The 24,784-nt window shown below is 40.6% G+C and overlaps 1 long non-coding RNA gene across 4 annotated transcripts in view; it reads left to right on the plus strand.

Annotated features, from left to right (window-relative positions):
- Positions 1–24,204, plus strand: part of LOC139076199 (uncharacterized) — a 47,109-nt gene extending 22,905 nt beyond the window's left edge. The window contains exons 4-8 of one of the 4 annotated variants that reach the window (XR_011527566.1): positions 1,635–1,714; positions 7,998–8,163; positions 10,323–10,396; positions 19,902–19,976; positions 22,778–24,204. This is a non-coding gene — a long non-coding RNA (uncharacterized lncRNA). Of the gene's footprint in view, positions 1–1,634; positions 1,715–7,997; positions 8,164–10,322; positions 10,961–12,415; positions 12,599–19,901; positions 19,977–22,777 lie in introns of those variants that run through there. The other 3 variants (XR_011527568.1, XR_011527565.1, XR_011527567.1) reach the window with 3 other exon arrangements.
- Positions 24,205–24,784: the final 580 nt, after the last annotated feature.

Raw genomic sequence — 24,784 nt, forward strand, 5'->3', positions numbered from 1 at the left:
TTGTCCAAAATGTCCATAATATGTTTGGTCCAGGCTGAAAGGTCCTTGACATTTGGTCTTGTCCAAAACATCCATCACACATTTGGTCCATACCAAAATGTCCTTGATATCTGCTCATATTTGGTCCTGTCCAAAATGTCCATGGAGACATTGAGTCGAGGCCAAAAGGTCCTTGATATTTGGTCCTATCCAAAGCCATTTGGCATGGACCAAATATGCTCATAGACATTTTAGACAGGACCAAGTGTCAAGGACCTTTTGGAGTGGACCAAATGTCTTACGGCCCAAATGTCTTATGGACGTTTCAGATAGGACCAAATCATTTAGATGAGGTCATGAAGGTGGGGCACTCATGATGGGGTTGTTGCCCTTATAAGAGATGCCAGAGAGCTTGCTCTAGCTCGCTTGTTCTAGCTTGCTTCCTCCCTTTTTCCCTGCTGCCCTTTCTCTCCCCTCCCCTCCTTCTTTCTCCCTGCCACATGAGGACACAGCAAGAAGATGGCTATCTGCACGCCAGGAAGAGAGCCCCACCAGAAACCAACCATGCTTGCACTCTTATCTCAAACTTACAGCCTGCAGAACTGTGAGAAAATAAATTTCTGTTATTTAAGCCACCCAGCCCATGGTATTTTGTTATGATAGCCTGAGCTGACTAATACAGAGAGGCATTAAACTTCTCTGAGCTTCAGTTCCTATTTTGTAAAATGGAGATAATTATACCTAAGCCATAGGGTTATTGAGAGATTCAATGAAATAATATATGGTGATAGCTTTTAATAAGCTGCAAAGAATAGTACAAACGCGTGGTCTGGTTCCATGATTACTTATATAATAGTAATTAACTTCTGTAGAGAACTTCACAGTTTATAATACTTTTAAACACTTTTGTGTGATGGTTAAAACAACAGTATTAGCTATACAAGAGATAATATGCTCTTCTTGTTGATGAGGAGTTGGAAGCCACAACTAGAAAACTAGGTCTTCTGACACCAAATCCAGCAGTAGTCCCACTCTGCTCATAAAAGGAGCTCTGTTCAACTTTAACAAGACACCAGAAAGGTGTGATGAAGGTTCAGTCTGCAATACAGCCCCACACAAACATAAGAACTTTTCTCCCTAGCTATCGCCCACAGGTCTAAGGACTGCACCATCTCCTTGCATTCAGTGTTCACGTGGTCAGGTGGTATTGAGTTGTTTCTGGCACAAGTAAGAAGTGTGGGTACTCAGAATAAAAAAGAGGTGAGAGAAGATCCTTGAATGAGTATAACAGTTACAAGAAATCTGGAAATTTGGCAAGCAGAGCAGAATGAGAAGAGAGAAATGTAGAGGGTGGTTAATGATACAGGTTCTTGATTCTAATCTCAAGTTTGCCATTTATGAACTATGTGCCATTGGGCAATTTAACTTAAACTGAACCTCGATTTCTTCATCTGAAAAACTGGGATAATAACAATACCTACATTATAGGGCTACTGTAAGAATTAGACGAGTTGATCCATGTAAAATGCTTAGGACAGCTTCTGGCTCATAAGAAGTGCTCAATTTGTGTGGCCTCATGAAGAAGTTGACAGTGGTAAGAAAAAGATGATGGCAAGGACAGAAACGACGATTCTTAGCCTTTTCCTGCCTTCTAGGGAGGGAGAAGCCTGTGGACACCTGAAGCCTGAGTATACTATCGGTATTGGGGCCCTGGATTTGCTGGTTGGGGACACAGGTAAAGGGATCACATAATTTATGGCTTTTGAGTGCAAAAGGAGATGCAAAAAAAGAATTCATATTAGGTAATTTTGTAAAATATTTTTAACTGACAATTAGATTTTATTATATTAATGGACCTACAAGACAGTTCTGTTCAAAAATAAAATAATTTCCAAAAAATAAATATACCATATAATGTGTACATTAAAGTGAAATTTATAACTTCTTTATGTTGATTATCTGAGTTTTAAAATATAACCCAAATAGAACAATTATTCTTGATACATATTCATATACTTTAATCAGCTTCTTAGCTGTCTATCTTTAATAACATCATTGGTATTTTTCAAGGTAGTCTTACTGTATCGTAAAATAACCTTCAATCTTCTTTAAAGGTGCATGTTATGATTAATAATTTTGAAACTGTTGATGCCTTCAATGACTATTTTCTGTAGATCGTACTATTTTCAATTGAGAAAATATTCTTTCCATAGATGCTGAGGTACCTGGTAAACTCACAGTAAATTCTGCTGTATAGAAGATAGTCTCAAATCCAATTTTTAAATTTAAATATTTACATATTTCAGCTCAACTATTTTTACATATATTGTGTCTTTGTCTAATTTTTACATATATTGTCTTTCTGTCATTCATAATACCTTTCCTTCAACAAATAGTGTAAGATAAAACTCATGAAATAAATTATCTCTGTTATTGGTCACCATAAATACTACAAAATACTGCCTTCTCAATTTCATTGTCTTCTAATAATGAATAAAAATTTATCTAATTAAAAAATGAGAGCTCAAAAGAAATGAGGAGAAGCTCCATCCAAAAAGACATCCCACTTTTTGGGAAAATTCTTACTGCCCCTCAGGTCTGAGCTTAACCCTCTTCCTCTGACCAGGCCACCACACTTTTCCTTCCTCCCAGACTGCTTACAGCCCCTTGTTATGTGCTTCCATTCCACCCTGGTAATAGTTTGTTTAATGTTTTCTCCCCTAAAATTCCACAAGGTCAGGGACTATGTCTGTCTTGTTCACGGAAGTATCCAGCACAGGGCCCAACACATGGTAAGTCCTCAATAAATAATAATTGAATGAATGAAGGAACAACTCATTCTAAAAAGGAATACAAAATCAGATTCAATCTGTAAGAACCCAATAAGATCCCATGAGATTTGATTTAAACAATTTTTTTTTCCTAATAGTAACTTTACAGTAGAGAAGCATGGTAAACCTTCCTTGGCCATGTGATCAAAATTAACACCACAGTAATAAGACAGATTGACATCATGTGCCCACTGATAGGATGCATTGAGAAGAGCACTCATCACTTCAGTGGTATTCTTCCCAAAAAGCCATAACCTCAGTCTAATCATGAGAACACATCAGACAAGCCAAACCGAGGGCCATTCCACCAAATAACTGATGACTGGCCTGGGCTCTTCAAAAGTGTCAAGGTTATGAAAGACAAAGACTGAGCAACTGTCACAGATTGGAGAAGACCTCAGAGACGTAACCACTACATGCAGTCTGGGATCTGGGATTGGCTTCTGGAACTGTGAAAAGGACACTGGTGGGGAAACTGGAAAAATGTGAATAATATCTGTAGATTATTTAACAATATTTACCAATGCTAATCTAGTTTCGATAACAGTACTGTGACTACGTAACCTGTTAACATTAGGGGAAGCTGGGTGAAGGGTAAATGGGAACTCTGTACTATTTTGCAACTTTTCTCTAAGTCTAAATTTGTTTCAAAGGAGAAAGTAAAAGAAGTATTTTCCCGAGTTATTTGTTCAAAGACCAAAAACAAATATTCTGCAAAAAGCTACCTTAAAACACCACATTTAAGGTGTTTTCTCTGGCCAGAGTACCTTGCATTGGTTAATTATTGCTGATTTATCAAGCCCATTCACTTCTGCCTGCTCGTCAAGGCCCCTTCCAGCCTGACCACACATGAGAACAGACCTTTCCCACTCCCTGAAGCAGGCTCTGGGGTTGTCAGCACAGTGTCACAACATTCCCTTCTCCTCATCTTTGCACTCAGCAGTTCTCCCAGTGGCCCAAGTCTTCCCCTCTACTGTTTCTGCCAAAGGCACGATCCTTTTCCATCTTTAACGTGGTTCAAAGATCACCTCTTGAAGGCCTTCTAGAATATGCCCTTCCCAGGGCTGATGATTCCATCCCCTCTCATGGCCTGGCCCTTGGAGGAACAAGTGCTCCTAGGCATGGCTTTGTCATGGTGCTGTTAAGTCTTATCTTGCTTGTATGCTGTGACCCCAGATAAACTGTCAGGGAACCCAGTGATGCCCATGACCCCCAAGGGTCTCTTCAGGCTCTATCATTGTAAGATACCTTCTAGTCTGTAATGAGGAGTTTATGAATGAGGAGTGTGAAGGTCCAGAGAGGCTGACTTGCCCAAGATCCTACACTATGTGAATGGTGGGGCATAGACAACCTGGCTCTCCCAAGTAGCTGTGTAATGCTAAGTACATGTCTCAGGGTCCCTTGGATGGGATAAGACAGGGACAGGCCAGCTCTAGATTATACAGGTTGCTGCAAGTCTAGACAAGGAGTTTGATTTTTAGCCTTGTAACAGTGAGGCACCATTAAGGATTACAAGCCTGGTTCAGCTCTGATCATGCCACTCTCTTACTCAAAATCCTTCAGGCTCCTACACAATAAATGCTAAAATTCTTAGGGTAGCATTCAAACATCCCCTCCCCAACCTGCTTTTGATTTACTTTTCCAACTTTATCTCTTATGTTTCCCTTTCATGTTATCCAGATTCAAGCCAAACCGTATGCTCACCCATATACTCACCACATACTCCAGCACCTGGCAAAGTGCCTGGCACACTGAATGAAAGAACCCCGATTTTCCTCCCAAGTCTTGGGCAATGATGTTCCCCTAACTGGAAAAATCAGTGAAGCCTTTCCTTTATCTCTTCATATACATTTCCACCTCATTTATTAAGGCCTAACTCAAATGTTTCCTTCTCCAAAAAGTCTGTTTTAAGGAGAAGAATGGCAGAATGCCCACTTTTCTAATGATTCACACATCGCATCTCCTCCCAAAGATGCCAACTTCTGTAGGACAGGGTCCACGTCTATTCTGCCTCTGTTATAGGAGATGCTGTGGTGACCAAGCCAGCGGCCCTTTGCCAAGCCAGTGCACCCATGCCCCAACTTCTCTGAGGGTTGACTGCAAATGGCTCACAGATGCTCCCTTATCCTGAGAATAGACCTTAGCTGGCAGGATCTCCCTTGTCTCTGGAAGTGATACCTCCAACCCTCATAGGGTTAGCCCACAACCAACGACTGACTGATACGAGGTGCAAAAAGCAGGCCCCCTTGCATCAATGGGGAATGACTGCAGAGCTGTTGATGCTCCAGAGACCCTGTGGGTCAGGCCAAGGCTAGGTTTTACCTGAGTCCACATCCTTGCTTTGCTTCTTCTGTTGCTTCATTGTGCTGCACACTCTCCCTTACATGTTTGTCCTGAAGTATATTCCCTCATTAAATCACTTTCACAAAAATTCCCATTTCAAGCTCTGCTTCTACGGAAACTGACCTAAAACATCTGTGAAGCCACCAACATCCAGCTAAAGATGGGCACTAACAGTTACTATGTGTCTGCAATGTGTCATGCATATTTCACATGCATTATCTCACTTAATCTTCTCAACAATCTATGCAGTAGGAATTATTATTATTACTATTATTATAATTATTATTATTATTTCTCTTGCAGAAAAGGTAATTGAGGCTTAGAGTTAAATAGCAAAGTCATGATTTAAACTCTCATCTGTTTTTTCCGCCACACCCAGCTGCCTCACTAAGATAACCTCAGCTATCAGAGGAACTCAATACACGCTCCTTGAGCAAATGAGTGAGCCATAGTTACGCTTTTTCAACTCTATCTGTATGGTTTAGAGTTGGTTGTTGCTTTGTCCAACTTGAAGAAAGAAATTAGAGTCAGTACTGTGGTTCCTACCAATGATTACAGTCTTCATGGCAAATACAATACGTTAAACTGACCAAAGCAACGTAATGAATTGGAGTCAGAAAGAAAACGTGTTTTACCACACTAAGTCATGGTCATCTTTTGTAAGCGATTCCCTCCATTTTCTTCTGTACAGTTATTAAACAAACATCTTCAACCTCTAGCAACATTTTATAGTTGGTTAATTTCTTTATTTTCCACCTTTTCAAAATGCCAGATGGTTCTCATCACAGTGGAGGAAAAGATTAAACAAAGTAGGCAGATAAGTCCAAAGACTCTCTTGTTTCCAAACAGATCTTGCAATATGGAGGAAACACAACTTTCTCTAATACGATGCAGGGAAAATACAAAAGTGCCATTCATGCCAGGCCTTCTTCTGTGAGGATCATCTCTTCTCATTATAACCCTTATTAAAAATAGAGTAACATACAGTAATGTCATGAGGGAGAGAGTTGCTTTTGCTCTCTTTAAACCAAAAAGGAATGGATTCTAAAACTGAATTGTGGTGATGATTGCCCAGCTCTATAAATGTACTAAAAGTCACTAAATTGTACATTTACAGAGAGTGAATTTTATGGTATATAAATTTTATTTCAGTAAAGCTGTAGAAAAATAATAACCAGTAAGGGGGCGAGGTATGGATGAAACAAATTTAACAATATGTACATTGATAATTGTTGAAGCTGGGAAACCAGTAATGGCGTTTGTTATACTTTGCCTTCTGCTTTTATATATGTTAGAAATTTTTCATAATAAAGACTTTTAGGGGCTGGCCCAGTGGTGCAGCAGTTAAGTGCTCACATTCTGCTTCTGCGGCCCGGGATTCGCCAGTTCGGATCCCGGGTGTGGACATGGCACCGCTTAGCAAGCTATGCTGTGGCAGGCGTCTCACATATAAAGTAGAGGAAGATGGGCATGTATGTTAGCTCGGGGCCAGTCTTCCCCCCTCCCCCCACCCGCCAAAAAAAAACTTTTAAAAAGGAATGGAGTAGAGTGAAGAGACGCTGCAGCTTTGGTCTTCCTCATGAAACCTTGCCAGTTGAGTGGGTATTTTGCCACCATTCCGCATTGTCCCATGTGAAAAATTATGATAATAATTGTGATGATAATGACAGTAGCTGCTATTGATTGAGTTCTGACTGTGTGTCAGGCACAGTGCTAGAGGCTTTGCAAGTGTCATATCTTTACAAGAGCCCTATGAGGTAGGTACTATTTTTACTCACATTTTACAGATGATGAAACTGAGGTTCAGAAAGCATAAGAAACTTGCTTAAGGCCACACGACACTCTGAAACTCTAGGGGAAGAAAACTATTTTTTTCCTTCTACTCTTCTAGGTTCTCAAGGGGTCTCTGTAAGAAAAGACAGATGAACAAAAGAAAAGCACTCAAATTTATAAGTTTTACTTGACATAGGAAACTTTACTTGACATAGGAAACTTTACTTGACATAGGAACCTTCATAGGGAAATGAGGACTGGAAGTTAAACCTGAGCACTTTTATGCCAGGTTTGATGAAGAGTGCAAAGTCATGGAAAAATGTGATATGACAAAGGAGATGAGCTAAGTGTAGTAAGTTGGGGGAAACTTAGTAAGACCTGTTGGTTCAGATTCCTCTGGGAGTCCTTCTGTCTTGGAGATAAGGATGCGCCTTTCTTCCAGGTACAGGGAGGGCACATCTTCATATGAGGGTCTTATGACCTGCTTCAGGGGAAGGTCAAAGAGTTCTTCTTGCACTGCCCATTTCTCATATAACTTCAGCTTAAAATATTCAATATGCCTAGGCGCCATATTTTGGGGTAGCATGTCCTGAACCCCATCAAAACCATGTGGTAAGTGCTATAGTAGAGAGAGAAAGATAATAAACGTGCTTTGAATCCACGGGGGAGGTGGCAGTTACTTCTGTCGAGGATGGCAGGGGTGGGAGTAGGGGATTTTAGAAGGACTTCACAAAAGGAGAGAAATTCAGGTTGGGTCTTGAGGAATGAGCAAAGGTTCATGTAGCAAGCAAACGAAGAGGGAGTGGAAGATTGCCGCAATCAGAGAGAACGTCAAGAATGATGTGCACGAGAAAGTGCACAGCACATTTGGGGCAGCCACAGGTGCCAGAGGTGAGGAACAGCTGAAACCATGGATGGGACACACAGGAAAAGCAGGTGGGGGTCTGGAGCCCACATTGGTCTGAGGAGATGCTCTAGCCCAGAGGCACCAGGTCTGTGGGCCCAGGTCGAAAGCCTGCAGAAGAAGACTTGAAGTAACCCCCAGTGATTTCAGCCTGTCTTCTCTTTAAGGAGCTCCTGACATATCCCTCACATAAGGTTATCTGAGAATGACGGAGCAAGAATGAGAACTGGTCAACACGCATCAATTTCTCAACCCAGCACCGGCACACTCAGCAGTACTGTTCGGCACAAAGAGCCTGAAATAAACACCCAGCTGCAACAGAAAAAAACACAGGTATTTTTTTTCAAGTAAACAGCCTTACTTCACCTCACCTGAACTCATGTTACATATTTCATTTTGTCCTGCTTGCCAGAAATTGATCCAGGAATGCAGGAATTTACTGATAAGATGTCTCAGTTGGAAGGAAAGCTGAACTGCACACTCTTTTGTCCTCCTTTATCATATTTTTTTTAAAACGTAAGGGCTATTTCTTAAGGGGAAATTCAACCTGGGTATGAATTCATGCCCAAAGGAGTGTGAAAAATGTTGAAGGTTAGAGTTTCTGCATAAAGCTTCAAAAATCAATATCTTAGCTTAGATTTTGGAGTCTAAAAATCATTATTTAGGCTGGAAGTTTTCAGTGCCTAATTTCTCACCTCCTTGAGCTAAAGGGAACCTGCGGTTTAAATCAGAGATTCTCATAAAAATACTCCATGTATATTTTTTACATGAATTTGAAGAAACTAGAAAATCCATAGTCAATCTACACATGTTAAAAAATTATTAATATTTCTAAATAAAACCATTTTGCCCTGCCCACAAGTAGAGAATTGCACTCATCTAGTGACCTGATTCCAAATTCTTTATTCCCAAGTGCACATGCCACAGTAAATGAACTCTGCTAATTAATCCTGGTGCTTTGTCTGAGAAGAGGTTTAGAATAATTAGAGGAACTAAAATTTGCCTCATGAGTGAATTCAGAGCAGACCACAGGAAGACACTTCTGTTTCCATTGCTGCTGCTCTAAAAATCTGTAGGCGGAAAAGTGGCTGAAGCGTCACTGTCTGAAGAACAGCTCAGGCGGCAGCCTTTCAAGCCTTGTCTCCCTGTGCTGAAATCCACCCAAAGGGTAAGCAAGACCACCCCAGCCACCAGCCATCAGCCAGGGCCCTTCATTAGGTGTTAGCATTCCTGCTCGGCCAGACTAGTTCACAGAGCGAAAGCAGGAAGTTTTCATTACCCTCCCCCCGTACTGTTCAAATAATTACTGTGGCCTCCAAAACATCCCGTAGATCATTAATCCGTTGTGGACATTGGACTTTTTCCCTGCCTTGAGGTGAAATGCCCTGTGGGATTCCAGTGGCAATGACAGAAGAGGGAATTCACCAAACTCCCCTTTACAGGCACCCACTGCCAAAAAGGTCTTGATTTCAAGTCCATAAACCTAAGGTAACTCTTTCCAAGTTCTCCGAAGCTGCCTGTGCCACTCAACTTGGGGGACTGCAGAGCCCCCTTTTGCCAATGGCTGTTCAGTAATGATGGAGTTTTGATGGCTAGTCAATGGGGGCAGAGCATAGCCATTCTCCATCTTGGAAAAAGTGGCCCCAAACAGGTTACTCTACAACCTACTGTCAAAAAGGCCAATTTTTCTTTAAAAAAAAAAAAAAATCCAGCCCCTGTCATGACAGCCCATGTCATCCTAACCAGAATCTTAGAGTTTGAGATTTTAAAAAGCCCTTTAGAGATGATCTCATCTAAGCATGCCATCTTACAGATGAGGAAGCTGAGGCTCAGCAAGCCCATGTGACTTAAGGCCCTCCAACTCATTGGTATTCCCTGGACTGGAACAGAAATCTCTAGGTCCTCGTCCAGTCCTCCTGGGGTTCAAGGTAATACGCTGGTGAGAAACTATAGGGCTAACACAGCCCATTCTCCCAGAGCCACTTTCATGCAGTAGCAACTAATTAAAACATTATTTTTATACTAAAATATACATATTAACTTTTTTTAATTAAAACAAGTCTCTTGAAGAAAATTTCATATTTGTTTAGGGCTATTTTCCCAAGCCAACATCACTAAAGCTGTGCTATCAATACGGTAGCCACTAGCCACATGTGGCTATTGAGCATTTGAAATATGGCTGGTAGAAGTTGAGATATGCTGTAAGTGTAAAATACACACTGATTTCAAAGACTTAGCTCAAAAAAAAGAATCAAATTTCTCAATAATTTTGTATGGTTACGTGTTGAAATGACAATATTGTAGATAAATTGGTTTAAATAAAATATATTTTCAAAATTAATTTCATCTGCTTCTTTTTTACTTTTTTTAATGTTGCTACTAGTAAACTGGAAATTACATCTGGGGCTTGCATTCCACTTCTGTTGGATAGCTGCTGGACGCGAGAGGGTAGATGTTAGGGCCATTCAATAGCCAGGTTCTCTTCCTTCCAGGCGCAGTTGGATTGCAGATAGCTGCCCCCTTTGAAATGAGGCGTGCTCACGTCCTTTGCTGTCGCCAATGAAAGGTGAGCGGAAGAGACGTGTTCTTCTGGGCAGCGCACTTATGCTTAAGGACACTGCAATGCCCTCCAAGGAAATCGTGGACGTGAATGTGGAGACTGAACCACTGGCACGCTGACTGTGAGCTGAGGCTCCTGCTGACTCACCTTAGACGTGGAGTGTGAACTCCAAATAAATGTTCTTAAATAAGCAATTGAGGTTTGGGGATTGTTCGTTCCTGTAGCATCACCTAGCATATACTTAAGCATAGCTTTCTGGTATAAAGGTGTGCAGAGAACTATACCACAGCAGCATTTCCTGAACTTACTTAACCACAGCACATTTTTGAAAGTGTGATTTATTGACAGGATATTAATTAGAGCTCATGAGATATGATGCATACTTGGATTATATTAGTGAAGACAGCAAAAATAGATCACACAGATCAATTAATTGAGCCAAGGATCAAAATTTGATTTGCATGTCTTATTATTTTTAGATTAAAGCCAAAGATAAGTCATTTTTATGTTAAGAATGAACAAATCAAGATCATTTATTTTACTTTTTAAAATAAATTGTTTCACCAAAAATTTTTTATGAGAATATTTTTGTGAGTTTTTAAAAATCGTGAGCCCACTTAATACTAGAAACAATGTTGCTGATCAAGGACAGCACATAGTCTTTTCTTAAATTTTGTCTTTACTACATTATAATCTGAAAAAAATCACATTTTCCAGAAAAAGAAGATGATGTGATCAGTGTCCTTTGCTACATTTGGGGACTATTGAGGCAGGCTTCTCCAAAATTCAATTGTTTCATCTTGAATAGCTTACTTCCTTTTTCAGAAAACAAAGTCTGTGATTTTCCATTTTTGCTTTGAAGCATTCACTTTCTGCTTATTTTAGATTGACATAGTTTGTGAGGTATCGAGACTCCGCTCTTTGTTTGAAACTTCTTCTTTCAACCTCAGATCCACAGAGAACAAGTTTATGTAGTATAATTATGTTTACATGCAATCAAAGCTAAATATTAATCCAAATTAATTTTTGTTTGTTTTAAGGAAGATCAGCCCTGAGCTAACTACTGCCAATCCTCCTCTTTTTGCCGCGGAAGACTGGCCCTGAGCTAACATCCGTGCCCATCTTTTTCTTCTTTATATGTGGGATGCTTGCCACAGCATGGCTTGCCAAGTGGTGCCATGTCCGCACCCGGGATCTGAACCAGTGAATCCTGGGCCACCAAAGCGGCGGAATGTGTGAACTTAACTGCTGCACCACTGAGCTGGCTCCCACCCAAATTAATTTTTTATTGAGATATATCACAACCTTTTAAAGTGGTTTTTAGTATATTTACAAGTCATCTAATCATCACCACTAATTTCAGAATATTTTTATCACTCCCGAAAGGACCCCAGTCCCATTAGCAGTCCCTCCCCACTTCCCTCTCTCCCCAGCTCCTGGTAACCACTAATCTACTTTCTGCCTCTATGGCTTTGCCTTTTCTGGACCTTTCTTTTAAGTGGGATTTATATAATATGTGGTCTTTTGTGTCTGACGACTTCACTTAGCATAATGTTTTCAAGGTTCATCCATGCTGTAGCGTGAATCCATACTTCATTCCTTTTTATGGCTGAGTAGTATTCCACTGTATGGAGGATATATCACATTTTGTTTGTCTATTCATTAGTTGATGGACATTTGAGTTGTTTCTATTTTAGGCTATCATGAATAATACTGCTATGAGTATTCATGTACAAGCTTTTATATGAAAATATGTTTCCAGTTCTCTTGGGTCAAATTAAAATTTTAAGACAAAAAATAATTTTTAAGGTAAAATTCATAACAGACTTGGGTAAATTCTGCCCTTGTAGCAAAGTGCAGATTAAACATCCTGCATCTGTGCATCAGGCATGAGGTAACTTCCTGGGGAACAGGGGCATGCTGGGAGATTTCTAGCTGGCCTTTTTTGGTCCCAGCTTGGTCCCAGCTTGGTCCAGGCGGGAGCTTTCTTCTCAAGCCCTCATCACTAACAACACCCTCTTCTAGGTGTCCATACCCGACTCTGCATTCCAAGTGGCTCCTGAGCATCCTGGCTGTTACCACTTGTGGTGAGTCAGAGAGGGGCCCTGAACAAAATCTCAGAGAGCAGATGGTCATCACTCATGCTGGATGATTGACGAGCATTGTGCTGGCAACTTCTATCAGCGGTCCTCTGGACTACAACAGGAGGCACATAAGGGCCCTTACTTGGCTTTTATAAGGCTTCCTGGGACTGGAAACATATTGTGCTGATTCTGCTGGGAGCTTATGGTCTCTCACTTGTATGCTGCACTCCTTTCAAACGGTTCCTCCCAAACCTTCTCAATATATTTCTCCCCATCCTGTAAGTTCTTTTTAACTATTCTGCCTTTCACTGCCTCTATAGTTGTCTATCTTTCGCCAGCACATTTTGAATTCAAGACTCAAATACGCCACCTTTATTTTCTTGTGCTTGGTGCCTCTGTTCACTCAGAAGAGAGGGTGACTCATGTTTGGCTGCCTGGGTTGTGGGAAGGAAGAGGTGAAAGCCCTAAGTGAAGGAATTTGACTTTAACATACAACTTTGGAGCGGAAGAAGGGAGTAAGAAGAGCAGCGGATCATTCTCAATATCACCCTGCAACAGCAGTGTTCTCAGTAACTCCATACCACTTCTTAATTATAAATTATTCTATGAGACTAAGCATAACTATAGGTTTGATATTTTTCTTAGATATTTAAGAAGAAGGAAATTCACTAGTATTAATTTTCCCCCCACTGAATCCTATCGATGCCTGGCACTTTCAGGCCTCTGGGGGACCCAGTTTTGGAAATGAGGAACATGCAGTCACAAAGTATCTATTTTGAGTTCAGTATCATTAAATTCTCTCAATTAGTCCCAAATGAGGAGTCAGAACAGCTAGGCTCTGTTGCAGAAACAAATGACCCCAAACTTGAATTGGCTTATAATAACCAAGGTCTATTTCTCACATAGCTATACGCCCATGTGGGTCTGCTGCGGCTCTGGTCTGTATCATCTTCATTCCAGTGTCCCCACTGACAGAGCAGCCACTATCTGGAACATTGCTAACTAGAGGAAGGAGATAGCAGAGTAAACCACACACTGGCTCTTTGCCTTGCCCAGAAGTGACACACATTACTTCCGCCTATATTTCATTGGTCAAAGCAAATCACACAGCCATGCCCACATTCACAGGGTGGGGATGTATAATCCTCTCATGGGGAAGGGCACTACAGTGAGGGGCCCTGAATTTGAGGGACAATAAATACATCAACTACAGGACCAGAACCAGCAAACCTCCCTACAAATCATTGGCCCTTGTGTGGGACCCAAGTCACCAAGGCATACTTTCTCTTCCCCTCAAATGATCTTCTTTGAGATCATTTGGGTCTTTTTGTACTGTGACCACATCTCCTGATCAAAGACATTTCATTCTACCCCACCATCTTTCTCTAACTTTGGAGCTTAGAATGTAGGGATTGCGGTCTTAGAATTTTCCCTGTGAGAAGGTCCTAGCCTCCTTATGCAAATTGGCCTCCTCTCTCCTTGGCAATGGGTACAGCATTCTGTTGACTGCCTGTTCTGCTCCCTACTCAGAGGCAATGTCAAGAGCAGGGCAGCCATCTCAGCAATGACCCACCCAGCTAGCTCCAATCCCAGGCCAAGTCATGGAGGGCACCAGAAGTTTGAGCCACCATTTTTTCCCTGTTCGTGATTTCCTCCCTACGGTGATGTTGACTAGTTATAGAATAAGTACCATGTTTTGGATATAAAACCATATGATGAATTAACTAGTCTTGGCTGGAGAATAAGTCGATAGCACTCAAGAAATTCTCTCAAACATACATGCTTGCGTTTATGTATTTATTCTAAATCTAAAACCTTTCCTTTCTTTGATTGCTATGTCAATTAAGATCGTATTCACCTGCAAATAACAGAAAGCCCCCCCAAAATGGTGACTTAAATAACTAGGTATTTAATGGCGTATTTTTTGTTCATGTAACATGACATTCTAAGTTAAGCAGAGTGGGTACTGAAACTCAACGATGCTATCAAAAACCCAGAATTCTTCTCTTTTCGTGTTTCTCTATCTTTAACGTAATGATTTTCATGTCCGTGTTTGTTAGTTCATGGTCCTTCAGTGGTTGCTGCCTCTCCAAGTCTCAGGATCACATCCAAGAAGGAAAAGAGCAGGGACAATGAGCAAGGGGCTTTCTCCTTAGGAGGCTTTGCGTTTTTATTCAGGAAGTGACACACTAGGGGCCCCCCTCTAAGGTCCTATAAGAAGTGGCCTCTCAGATGGGCTGGTGGGCATGTGGAGTAATGGTGGTAGAGCAGGGCTGGGCATGGGGAAGGACTGGGCCAGCCCTGAGCCTGCTTGCCCTCTCTCCCCTTGCTGCGCTTTGTAGTGTGGACTGTGGTGGGGCTGGCAGAGGGGCACTGGGGTTGGTGCTGCCCGGAACCCCTACTACATTGAGTCTCAGGCCCGGGATCCACAGCCTGACGAGGGCTGAAGTGGGGCCTGGTAACTGGGGAGTTAACCACACCCAAGGACCCAGCCAGGCCAGCCCCCCAGGGACCATCAGAACAGAGAGCAAGCCTGGCTGGCCACAGTGGAGCCACAAGCAGGGAGGGCCAAGCATGGATCAGAAGCCTTTCTTCCTCCTCCAGTATGAGGCCTTATAAAATCTCATCCACCGGCTGCCATTTTTGAGAGAAAGGGGAGGAAAGCTGTAATCTGATCCTGAGTCACAAATCTAATGAATTCACCCCAAAGGGGACTACTGACAACAAAAGAGACTGAAATCTTACCCATAGGTAGATTAGAGCTTGGCTCCCCCCATTCATGCCCTCCTCTACCCCCTACAGCCTGTGACTCCATGGGGGCCTGTTGAAGAGAGTCAAACTTAAGGAAGCTACATTTTCTTTGCACATCTGAACATAGTATGGGTGCACATTGGACCCTGGTAACTCTCATAATATCAACAGCAGTGGATTTTTAAAGATGAGAAATCTATGTATTTGCTGCCAATCCTGTGACAGGAAGGTGTGGTACACATAACATCATGTCTTGAAGCACTTTGCTAAAACAATAGTGTTTACTTACTGGGTACAAGAGTATAATTTTTCGTGGCCCTAACGTGAATTCATAAGTGGTGATTGTTTCTGCTTGGAATCAAAACAAAAAATGTATTCCCTTTATTGTTATTTTGGATACATCTGTGGTCCAGTTGCAACATCTGGAACCTGTTGAGTCTAGCTCTTTTTACAAACAAAAAGAATTCTAATATTAATTTTGTTTTTTAAAGAGATGGATATTTCCTTAAACTGGAATTGTTTGATATAAAATGTTCAGAGTGTTACGAAAAGAACAAATTTGTCTAATTTGTGGCTTGAAACAAAAGCTTTTGTGATATTGGATTCTGGGGGAATTTCGTTTTTACTTGTCAGACTTTGCACAAATGCCCATTAAATATTTGAATGATCTGTTAACAAAGTAGCATTTCTTTTAAACAATGAGCAGAATTGTCAAGAAAACTCAAATGATTTTAGACTTAAAACATAGCCAAGCAGTCTTTTGTTCATTTTTAAATCATGTTTTAAATTAAATAGGAATTTTTATAAAATTTTTTAAGGGAAAACTTATAATTTGGCATCACTTGTGCTTAAAACTATTCTCCCTTTGTGCTTAAAATTGTTTTAAACTTTCCTATGAGATTAATATTATTCTAAGTTAAAAGGAAATCAAAATCCAAATTTTCACTATACAGTTACAGCCAAAGTTGGTGTCTCGAATGCTAAAGTTTATTTTTAGTATACCCTTAGACAAAAGAAGGAAATTAAGAAACATGTACTAAATGGCCAAATATATTATTTCCTGATTGCCTCTTTTGAAATCAACTTTTTTTTTTTTTTCAGATTCTGAAAGTAATTCATGTCCTGTGTGGAAAACTTGAAAGATTTAAGTTAGTATGATGAAGATAGACCTATAGTATTACCTCTTAGAGATAACACAACTACTGTTTTGATATCGGAGTATATCTCTGAAAACTCTATGAACAGCAGTAGAGCATCGCCTGATAAAGCACTGGACGACCGATGTAGGGATGGAGCAAAAAGATGGGGCAGGGTTCCGCTGTATTGTACCCTAGGTCCCTAGGAGCTGGAATCAACTCCACAGCACTAATGACAACTAGCTCTTTATTCTTTTGTCAATTTGCTATGATTTAAGAGATTTTAAATATATCAAACCAGCAATTTGGAAGTGTATTTTACTAATCTGATGGATAACATATTACCATGTTTCTCTTTTTATCTGCTTCTGGGACAGTTAAAAAATATTGACTGAAAAAGAGGAGCAATCAAACAATCATTCAACAAGTATTATGGGAGCTCATCATACCTTGTGGTAAATACTAGTCTAAGAAGTATGGGAAATAAAGTATATAGTTGATTTTTGTCTCAAGGAATTACAGGTTATGTGCAAGATGACACTAACATGCATGAAACCATTAAAAAACAAAATAGGACAGTAAATATTATAATAGCTATTATTTTAGTGATTATTAATTGAGACAATTTAAGTGAGTTTGTGGCTTAATCAGGGCTCCTTTGATTTTAAGAAACAGAAATCCACTAAAAGGAGACTTCGCTGCAAAGATGTAGAGGGAAGGTACCAAGCCACTGGAATCAGAAACTACTGATTCTTGAGCTCCTAATTCAAATTCTAATGGGAGAGAATCTGATTGATTCAATTTAGGTCAATGTTCATTCCCATACAATCAGTTGTTGCCAGAAGAAAGAGGTCATGTGGCATCTCAAGTTGCCCAAAGGGCAGACATGGTTGACATCTACATTATAGCTATCCTCTCTTCTTCCTTGATGATAGAACCCACTTCTGGTTTCAGGCAGGAATGTGCCCAAGCCCAGAGCATGAATCACGACTAGTCCAGGCTAGTTATTATAAATGCATTTCCCTTTTGCCAGATATGCACCCAGGCTCCCTTTAAGCTGGAAGTGGATACATCACACAGTTCTGGCCAATGAGATATAAAAGGAAGTCTATTAGGAAAGATTTTCCTCCCCAAAAAAAGAGAGATGTAAAAAGAGAGTCCCTTCCTTCCGAACTCTTGACTCTGAGGGTTAAGTCAGGTTTTATGATACTAATCAAAGAAGCCAAGAGGTGTTAATTCAGAGTCCCGATATCATTAAGCCTCAACACCAATGCTGGAACTGCTTACATCTAGATTTCACATTATCTTAGGTTTTTTTTTAAATCAGTATTATTTAATCACTTTTAATCAGGCATTCTGTTACCTATATTCAAAAAGAATCCAAAATGGTAGGTATCTCTTCTGGGGCTGTGATAGGAGAAGGTTTTTTCAGGTATGAGGACAGGAAGGAAATTATTGGCATATCTGGTGTAGTTTTTATGGGCCAGGCATGGTGTTAAGCAACCAGCCCTGGTAGTCTAGTGGTTAAGATTTGGCCTTCTCATCACCACAGGCCGGGTTCTTTTCCCAGCCAGGGAACCACACCATCCATCTGCCAGTTGACATACTGTAGTGGCTGCATGTTACTGTGATGCTGAAAGCTATGCCACCGGTATTTCAAATGCCAGCAGGGTAACCCATGGTGGACAGATTTCAGCAGAGCTTCCAGACTAAGACAGACTAGGAAGAAGGACCTGGCCACCTGCTTCTGAAAATATTGGCCATGAAAACCCTGTGATTAGCAGCAGAGCACTGTCTGATAGAGCGCTGGAAGGTGAGAGGATGGTAGAAAAAGACCAGGCAGGGTTCACTCTGCTGTACACAGGGTGACTAGGAGTCAGAATCAATTCAATGGCACTAATAACAAATGGTGTTAAGCATCATAGACCCATCCTTTCACCTATCCTATCCTTCCACTGATCCTCTAAGGTAGAACAGTATTACCCTCTCACTTTTATGGATGAGAAAATGGAGCTTCAGAGAGGGTAAGTAGCTTGCCCAGTGTCAGTAAGTGCTAGAGACAATGCAAACTCAATGCACATAGAAAGATTTGCTATACTCCTTACCCAATTTCACAAGTGTTGCCATCCAAAATTGCACATTACATACCTTGGGCACTGAAATGGCTATGAGAGAGGAAGATAAAGGTAGAATAGACAGAAAACTTCACAGAGAAGGGGAAACTTGCCTAGACCATCAAGAATAGATAGGATTCAGAAAAGAAAAGCAAAGCTGAAAGGGCATTCTAAATGGAAGGAATACAGAAGGCAGAATGCAAAGGGAATGTTGATGAGACAGTCTATGATTAGGGTTATGTAGCGTGTGGTCATATACAAAAGGGTTCTAAGAGCCAGGCTGAAAAGGTTACCTTTAATGAGATAAAGCTGGAACTAGGGAACTGTGGAAGGTTTGTGAGCAGAGCAAAAGAGCAATATATTGACAGTAGTGTTTGAAGAAGATTTAGCTGGTATGGGTTCTACTCATACAGCTATTGGAATCATCCAGGCACAAAATGAAGAGAACACGACCTGATTTCTTTTTTAACCAAGGGTATGTCCTACGGTCTAAAAGAAAGTGGTGGGAATAGAAAGGAAGATCTATTAGAGAATCAATTTAGAAGAAAACAAATAGAACTTGTTGACTGACCAGATATGGGAAATGACAAAAGAACATTTCCTTCAACTATCTTTCTTTCTTTCTTTCTTTTAAGAATGTGGATTCCCTTCTTTTCGGATGTCTTTTCTCTCTTTAGTCTATGATCTTCTTTCAACTTGTGTTGTTCTCCTGTCCTCTCACTTCCTTTCCCGTGTTCAGGCTGGCTGAAGTACTTGCTGCAGCTACACGAAACAAAGTGTTTGCCAAAAGGGAAGCCTTGGTGGTTCTGAAACTATAGACAGATTCTTTTTCAGCCAATTCCACATAGGACACAGGAAAAATCCTCAGTGGGGAAAAGGAAACATCTTAGCATCTCCCTTTTGGGGTGATCAGAGATTAACTGATGTTTGTGTTAATCAAGTTGTTTCCAGAGCTTTTCTGCTAAGCTCTAAATGCTGGCCCCGTGAATGCTGTATTTATTCATCTGATGTCTCACCTCTTTTTTCTACACATATGCTCACTCTAAATTGAGGGGCCCAGGGGCAAGAACACAACTTGAAGAGTTGTTGGACCTGAGCACATTGTTGCCCTCAGTAGATTTCTTTGAGATTGTCACATTGCCTTAAAAAACTACAAAATATAGAAAGCTCTTTAGAAAGCACACCTCCTAGAAAGCATAGTTCTCCTTCTCTTTGACAATTCCTTAGGTTCCTAAAAAATGTTTTTTGAAAGTGATTGACTGGTTTAAAGAAGAGCTCTTATCTGGTTTGTTAGGAGGACATCCAGGAAAGAGTTGATGTTCAAAGGCAATAAAAGGTTCAACAGTTGGTGTTTATACCAGAGATTTCCTTTTCTCTTTTGCTCGTGGCTTACATCTCTCTCTTTTTTTTTTTTTTTTTGAGGAAGATCAGCCCTGAGCTAACATCTGCTGCCAATCTGCCACCAATCCTCCTCTTTTTGCTGAGGAAGCTTGGCCCTGAGGTAACATCTGTGTCCATCTTCCTCTATTTTCTATGTGGGATGCCTGCCACAACATGGCTTGGTAAGCAGTGCATAGGCCCGCGCCCGGGATCTGAACCCACAAACCCTAAGCCACCAAAGCAGAGTGCACAAACTCAACCACTACGCCACAGGGCCTGCCCCTCGTGGCTTACATCTTTTCAGTTTAGGGAAAGAAATTCCTAGAAATGAATGTAACTCTAGTTCATTGCACTGGACCAGAACTTCAAGGAGGCGCCAGTGCCACTGCACCCTTTGCCCAAGAGGCTGAGGAGGAAAAGAAAGAAAGAAGCCAGACTCCCACAAAATAGTATGAAAAAGACAAGCAACCCCAAAGAAAAATGGCCAAAGGCTATGAACAGGCCCTTCACAGAAGAGGAACCTGAACAGTCAACAAACAGTAAGAAGAGGCTCAACTGCAGGAGCAATCAGGGAAATGCAAAGTGAAATGAAAACGAGATGCCAGGGGCTGGCCCCATGGCTGAGTCGTTAAGTTTGCAGGCTCTGCTGCATGCGGCCCAGGGTTTCGTCGGTTCAAATCCTGTGTGCGGACATGGCACCGCTCATCGAGCCATGCTGAGGCAGTGTCCCACACGCCACAACTAGAAGGACCCACAACTAAGAATGTACAACTATGTACCGGGGGCTTTGGGGAGAAAAAGGAAAAAAATAAAAAATCTTATAAAAAAAAATGAGATGCCATTTCTTGCTCATCAAGTTGGCAAAGTGTGATAATAATATTGGCAAGTGAATACATAAATGGGACTCTCACTCACAGATGTACATTGCTACATATTGGCACAGCACTTTAAAAGGCAGTTTCATGCTATCTATTAAAATTTGAAATGTACATATCCCATGACCCGGAAATTATACCTCTTAGCGTTCACTGCAGAAAAACACTCATGTGGCTCCAATTAGACAGGTTCACTGTATGTAATTTCTAGCAATGAAAAAGTGAAAACGGCCTAAATGTCCATTGATCAAGGAATGGTTAAATAACTATGGTATATCCATATACGTAAAATTATGCCACAGTTAAAAGGAATTAAGTAGATCTATACAGTGAAATTAGAAGTCTCTGAGCCAGACTGTATACAGTATGATACCTTTTGTGTTAAAAATATACAATAAAGTATTATATATTCTAAATATATATATGCTCTATAAGTACAAATATATAGCACAAGTACATATTTTCTACAGGTATACTAAAAAAGAAGTAAATATTTTCCACTAATACAAGTAATTTCTATAAGTAAAAATACTAAATATTTTATATAAGTATACACAAAGGAACGCCTAGAAAAAGACCTGAAAGGATTCATATCAAACTACTAATAAAGTTGCCTCTGGGGAGGGATCTGGGATGCCTAATTGGAGGTCAAAAGGGAACTTAAACCCTACATTTAACGCTTTTAACTATTTTAAGAAAGGGAAATATTCACGTATTTTCAAAAAGGCATAAAGACAAGAAAAAAATTAAACACAGAAAGAATAAAACTATGGAAATGGAGGTACGAGTGACTAGGCGTGAGGTAAGGAAGACGAGTGAGTTCTGCCAGTTTTTTCTCCCTGCTTCTCCACTAGTGTTAAACAGCTTCTGCTTCTCTGATACGCAGCCTGCTCAGTGATGCCTCTTGACTCAGAGAAAGCAGTTTCAAAGTGATTGCAGAGAGGATATGTGTGTGTAGGGCACCAGCAGCGTGGGCCAAGGCCCGAGGTGGTCAAACACTTTAGATTTGATCCCAATGCTTGGGAAAAGGACTAGAAGATTCTCTGACAGGCACAATTCTGCAGGAAATTCACAATTCTGAAGGACATTTCTTCTTTGTTAAGCAGGTAGCCTCCTCAGGGGCCGATGGTGTTGGAACAATTCACTGGTATAGGATGGTTTGGGTGTAGATTTGGGGGTTTCGCTTCATTTTGATGGAGCATCTGAAGTCCTGATAGTAACTCTACTTATTAAGATAGGTTAGTCAGAAATAACTGAAAACTTTTCTTTTAATGAGGAAAGACTCATAGCCTCCCTATTTACGTGGCTACTCTCAGGAAAACCAGCGATTTAATACCTAACATTGTCCCACTACATTAGCCCTTTCTTCCTCCATGTAGTTTGCTAATGCAGCATGATGGTTAAGAACTCGGACTCAGAAGCCTGAGTGGGTTAAAAATTGCCATTCTGGTATTTACCAACTGTGCCATCTCAGCCAAGTTATTTGACCTCTCTGTGCTGCTTTTTCCTTCTCTATAAAACAGGGATAAAAATAGTACCTATTATTGTTAGAAAGATTAGATGAACAGTAAAATGGTTAGAATAGTGCCTGGTACATAGTAAACACCATAGCAGTGATTACTGTCATTATTGCTACTTTTAATAAGTCAATCATTTTTCACAGTCATCTGTTTAGGCAGGTCTTACAAAGCCATTGTGAAGATTAGGTCAGCTTGGTTCAGACCAACCCAAAATTCAGGCAACCTGCTTAGGGGACTGTGTTGAATGAATAAATTATTATGTAGGTACTAGGATTAAAGGTGAACAAGCAGGGCTTAAGCAACACTGCTCAGAGGACAGACATCTCTGTGAGTATGCACAAGTGCACTCGAGATGTGTGTTGTTATGCTGGGCAATGTGAATTCAGGTCCAATGGGAGCTGAGGCGCTCAGTTCCTTGAGATTTAAATGAAATTGGCTCAAACTCCAGCCCACATGCAATGGGAATAGCACCCTTAGCTCTTCCTATCTCTTTGGGAATTCTGAGAGTATGATTTGTGCTTTTCCAGGTCACTTGTGGCTCCAAGGTTCTCTGTTCCTGCTGCATTTGATCTGCGGATCACCTTGCTGCTCAGCATACAGTCTTTATCTATACCATGTTGCTACAAAGAGGGAAAAGAGACCCTTTCCTTGACATGCCTCACAAAACACCACTGGCACAAAGCTTTTGTGTATGCAATAGAACCTTACTAAGGGTCGCAAGCAATAGAGGGCTATTATGTTATGGAGTCACAGAGTGAAGAGCCATAAATCTTTCAGCTGTTAACCCTCTTCTTAAAAGTACTTTGGCTGACCTCACTCATCACCTAGTCAATCAAGGTTCTTTGTTGCAAGCAATAGCCACAGAAGTTTTGGCTGATTTAAGCAGGAGGGGAATCTTGAAAAGGACTGAAGAACCAGGTTGGAAGTCTGTGTCTCCAGGAATGATACATGGAATCATGCTGCAGAACTGGTCCAGTGAAGAAGCTCCAGCTGCCACCACTGGGCACTGAATCACATCACAGCTTGCACGACGGACAGCAGTGGGCAGTGCTGCTCTAACTGATGCCAGCAGTGGGCTGCTGCTGCTGCCACTCTCTCCAGAATGTATTCTCCGCAATCACTCGTTTGTGGCATCATTAGTCTTCTATTCAAAATTGAGGATGGGTGCATCTCAGCAGTGCTGTATAAATCACATGCCCAGGTCTAGCTGCAAGAGAGGCCGGGAAAGCAATCTCTCCCTGTAAGGTAAGGGATCCTTAAATCCAAGCATGCAAGTTCTTTATGGCAAATATTCTCTGTCAGGGCTTCCTAAATTTTAATGTGTTTGTGAGCTGTCTGGAGACCTTAACATGCAGATTCTGCTTCAGTAAGGCTAGGGTGAGGCCTGAGATTCCACAGCACCCAGGTGACGTGAAGCTGCTGCTCTGAGGACCAAACTTTGAGTAGGAAAGCTGTATAGCAAAGATTTTCAAATTTGATTGCATATTGGAGTAATTTGAGAAACTTTAAAAAAAAATACTGATGTCTGAGTCTCACCCTCAGCTGACTTAATTGGTCTGGGAATATGAACTTTTAAATGCCTCAGATGATTCCAATGTACTCAAATAGCATCTTTCAGTGCAGGTTCCAACTTCTTGTCTCCAAATTCCCAGATTTCAACATTTCCAGCCTTGCTTGGTTTCCCCCTTCAAATTCAATTACTCTCATTTATTATGTAGAACAATTTGACACTCCACTCCCTAGTTCCTTGGACCTAACTTTGCATATCCAAAGACTACACAAAGAATTCTCCCAATCCAGTATTTTCCAAAAGTATGTTCCCTGTTGCCCTGGGAGCTTGTGATCTGAACTGATCCATGAACAAATATTGTTTTTAAATTTTAATAGTTATATATTTATGTTACCGTGCATTGCTAAAAAATGTAACACAATAAACATGATTTCATAAATACTATTGTTTAAGATGACAATGAGTCCGTTTTTTAAAATATTAGATAAATAATAATGTGGAGATTCAGAACAGATACAACAACAATCACAAAAATAGTCTGCAAATGAATGAAGTTTGGGAGTGCTTATACTAATTGTAAACCCTCTAAGCAAAGTCTTAGGCTTTCGGAGCACAAAAGCACTGGCAGAGGAGTTAAAAAACATTGGCCTTTCTTTCTTCTCCCTTCTCTACCAGTCTCTGGAGGCAAAACAGACATTTATCTCTAAATTGATGTGAATTATGCTACCAATCTTAACACACTGAAACGATTAGTCACTTTTGATCTTAAATAACAATTCTTTTTCTATTAAGTGAAGATTTTGTAAGATTTCAAGAAAACAACACAACCTTTGAAAAAGTCATGATCTCAACAAAAATAGTTGTAAGAATTGCTTATGAAAGATGAAAGATGAAAATAGATGAATTCCTTAATCAGTTAATCTTTGACAAGAAAATGGGTGAAATTTTTTAGAGTGGTTGAAAACTAATCCACAAATCCAGAGAGTCCAAAAACTCCTAAGGACGAGAAATTTTTAAAACTCTA

Source organism: Equus przewalskii, chromosome 15, assembly GCF_037783145.1.
Source record: "Equus przewalskii isolate Varuska chromosome 15, EquPr2, whole genome shotgun sequence".
NCBI lineage: Eukaryota > Metazoa > Chordata > Mammalia > Perissodactyla > Equidae > Equus > Equus przewalskii.